Consider the following 4,500-nt stretch of genomic DNA (forward strand, 5'->3'; position numbering starts at 1 on the left):
ATGGGCAGGTGCACCGTCATGCAAGAACCACATGCGACGTTGTACTCCCAGTGGCACATCTTCAAGTAGCACCGGCAGTGTCTCTTCCAGGAACTGCCTGTACACGTCACCTGTCAGCCGCTGCGGTAACAGATGAGGTCCAATAATGTAGTCGACAAGAATGCCAGCCCATACATTTATGGAAAACCTCACCTGGTGTGCTCTGCGTGTTGTTGTGCAAGGGTTTGCACCTGACCATGTATGTGCGTTGTGTGTATTGAAGATACCATCACGTGTGAATGTAGCATCATCAGTGAACAGAACAATCCTGGTGTACTGAGGATCAGCGGCATGCTGTCGTAAAAACCACTGACAGAATGCAATCCTTTCTGGATAATCTGCCGGCTCCAACCCTTTCACCCTCTGGTGATGATATGGGTACAGGTGGTTTCTACTCAGTGATCTCCACACATGTAACTGAGACACATGCAATGCAGCTGCAACTGCTCGTGTACTGGTGTGTGGATGTGCCTCTACCAGGTTGAGGATTTCCTCATCTGTCCGGGCCCTGTGTCGATATCTTCCAGCGCCTTCTGCAAATCAACGGACAGATCCCCTTTCTCTTAACCTACGATCAACGTCTGTAAATGTTCGTGGGTTTGAGTGCCGTCGGTTCGGATACTGTTCTGCATAAAGACGTGCAGCCTGTGCAGAATTCCCACCTGCTGCCACTAACATGAGGTGCATATCTGCATACTCCACATCTGTGCAGACGTTCATGGTGATGAGCTCCCCGATCCAGTACCCACACGAGACCTAGAGATGTAAGAGAACAAACGTTGGCAGAAATGATTTGAAGCAATACTGCATTGTTATCACACTGTACAGTATAAGCAGAGTCCTAAGTAACAAGTGTACAACAGTCACTTATGTAAAATGTATACATCACACATCCGTCAATGGATTTAGTAAATACCTGTATTACACCGTATCTCCAGCTAGGTAGAGATATGTCTGGCCTGCTGCGGCTTCGCTGGGAGTGATGTGGGGTTCACACTAACCACTCCACGTTAAATCCCCTTCCCCACCACGTTTACCTCATTCGAACACTGCTGAACCCCAGACAACATGAATAACCGAATGAGGATTGACCTCACTTGGTAGTACACAGTCCATGTAACATCGAAAAGTACTGTAACAACCAAACTATGTACAATTCAAGATTTTGCTATACAGTAGCGTAAATGTTGTTTAGAATTGTTCAAAGAGGTCATGGTCAAATTTAATGTAGGCAAGTCTAGCCTGTAGCAAAGAGAGGCGTGAACTGTGATTAAAGTTGTGAATAACGTGTCACTAAAAGATGCTTAAGCCATAATTAAGGTGTGAATACACTTGGGAACGGACTGTAAATAAACTTGTAAAGAACTTTGCGTGGGTTTCCCCTGCATGTTTCACCTTCATTAGTACAGCACCGTAATTGTGTTGTAACAACCAAACTATGTCTATTTTGATATTATGCTACAGAGTAATTGTTGTTTAGAATTATGCAAGGAGGCCGTTCTCAAATTTAACGTAGGCAAGTCTGAATCACCCTGTGTATATATATATATATATATATATATATATATATATATATATATATATATATATATATATATATATTTTGTTACGTCCTCACTCCACACTGCCACAGGCTCCAACAGCAGTAGTACAGTACAGGAAGGACGTTGCCCAGTGAGTTGTTTTTCCTATGGTCAGCCTTTAGTACACAAGATCAGCTGAGGCGAAAATAAACACCAGCTCCATAAAGTTCACTGTCTTTATTTTCCAAATAATTCCACTTAATGCTTTCCAACTTCACCGTTCTCACAAGCACTGGAGCTATACACACTTTACTAACTGCTATTACTCTTAGTGTTTAACAGTACTTCACAATTATCACACTTAATGCTTGACACTTCACTATTTTCTCAAGTACCAATGATATACAAACTTCAATAACCCGTCACTGTTTGCCACTGTTTTCACAAGTACCAAAAATATACAATCTACACTGACAGTAATTACACTTAATGTTTGGAAAGGAACTCTTGACAAACTTCACTAAAGACACTGCACTGACACTACACCATAACCGACTGCACTTCACTCACTCTGAACTGAAACTCGACAGCACTTCACTCAAACTGACTTGACACCCAATTAAACTTGTAATAGTCTCCACATCATCTTATATAAGCTTACATTATTCTAGTAATTTCGAGTATACTCTCGATGGGCAACAGTTGCCAACTCGGAAACAGCCCAAAACATGCCAGTGCTTTCTAACATTACAACACTCTAAATTATTTACCATACGAACTTAAACTACATAATTTAACAAGCAATCATTTAAATAAAACATTATAAAGAAAAAGAGCACAAAAATTAATGCATAACATACAGAATAACTATGCTCACAAACAGTTCTGGGCAGGTGCACAAACACTTGCGCAAAGTGCAATTACGCACCCTTGCGCTCCGGTGAATATCGTTTGTGCATTGCGCACCACACGAGACCATGTGCAATATTACGCTTGCACACATGAAAAGGCAGATGCGCAAGTGCAAACTTAGTTGCGCTTACACAACTAAGTTTGCACTTGCGCACCTGCCCTGTGGATTGCGCACTGCGCAATCCAAGGGACACGTGGTCTTGGGAGCATCCCGCATGGCTGGACAAGGCTCGGGCGGGTCACGAGGGTGGGGTGATGGGGTGAGGCGGGAGGGAAGGAGGGCAGTAGCATTTCTTTAAATGCTTCAATAGAGATAATGTATTTTAATATTTGTAAATTATTATTAGTGGTAAATAATAATAAATATACATTATTTATTAAGAGTAGCATATGCAATTCCTTACAAAAATCATGAAAATATATTATTTAAATCAAATATCCACAGCCTAATAATTTATTAGGCTGTGGATATTTGGTTTAAATGTTTTCATGATTTTTAATTTTTTGCAAGGAATTACATATGCTATTGTATATCTATACTGAATTATTAAATAAATTGTCTTGCAAAAATGCAGATAAAAGTAAAACTGGCAACATCACAGCCTTTGTTTTCCAGACCAAAATGGCATCAATTCACCCAGCCTCGGAGTCCCCAGGGGGGGGGACCATAAATGCCCCCGCCATCTGCCCCTCTCCCGGTGACGACTCGAGGTGCCTGGAACCACTGTCTGACTCTCTTCTTCTTCATTTCTGCAACATTCGCGGCCTTTCCTCTAACTTTCGCTCTGTTGAGCACCACCTCTTCTCCTCTAAACCTCACCTTCTTTTTCTAACGGAGACTCAGCTGTCTGAGGCAACTGACAGCAAACCCTTTTCTGTATCCTCCTACTTTCTCTATACTCATTTCAAAGCCAAAGGTGGCTGTTGTGTATACATACGCAACGACTTATCTTGCTCTCGTGTTCCTGAACTTGATTCTTCTGAATTCTCCACACTCTGGCTTCGGCTTTCCTGTCATTCTCTGACCAAATATATCTGTGCTGTTTACTTATCCCCTAATTCTACTGACTATCAAAAATTCTTCGACTATCTTACTTCTACGATGGAACACATTCTGTCCATTTCTCCTTTCTCTGAAATCTCCATTCTTGGAGATTTCAACGTTCACCACCACCTTTGGCTCTCCTCTCCTTTCACGGATCCACCTGGTGAACAAGCCTACATCTTTTCTATCCTTAATGACCTAGAGCAGCTTGCACAGCACCCTACCCGTATCCCTGACCGCCTTGGAGAGAGCTCCAACATACTTGACCTCTTCCTCACAACTAATCCTTCTGCTTACTCTGTTAATCTTTTCTCTCCGTTGGGCTCCTCCGATCACAACCTTATTACCTTAACCTGTCCTATTGCTCCAGTACGGCCTGCGGACCCTCCAGGGAAACGTCGTCTCTGGCATTTTGGAGCCGCGGACTGGGAGGCCCTCAGGCAGTACTTCTTTGATTTTCCCTGGAATGATTATTGCTTCCATGGCCGTGAGCCATCTGAGTGTGCCTTGCGCATTACGGAGGTTATTCTCTCGGGCATGGAAGCATACATTCCTTTCTCATATCCTTTGACTAACGCAAGAAAGCCTTGGTTTAATCACACTTGTTCTAATGCTGTCCGCAACAAGGAGAAGGCCTACAAAAGGTACCGGAGCCAACCCACCCCTGAATCACATAATCTTTACGTTTCTGCCTGGAATCGTGCTAAGTCTGTTCTTCGCTCTACTAAAAATAATTTCATCCATACTAAATGCTCTCAACTCTCCAACTCGAATTCTTCCCGCTCCTTCTGGCACCTTGCCAAAAATCTTTCTAACAACTTTACCTCATCATCCTTCCCTCCTCTTTTCTACTCTGATGGTTCTGTAGCTATTTCTTCTACTGATATAGCAGATCTCTTCGCACAGACTTTCTCCTCCAATTCCACCTTAGACGATTCCGGTGCTGTTCCTCCATCACTTCCCCCCTCTGACTTCCTCATG

This window comes from Coenobita brevimanus, chromosome 5 (genome assembly GCF_032717465.1).
Source record: "Coenobita brevimanus isolate Jiangsu-jjx chromosome 5, ASM3271746v2, whole genome shotgun sequence".
Taxonomy (NCBI): domain Eukaryota; kingdom Metazoa; phylum Arthropoda; class Malacostraca; order Decapoda; family Coenobitidae; genus Coenobita; species Coenobita brevimanus.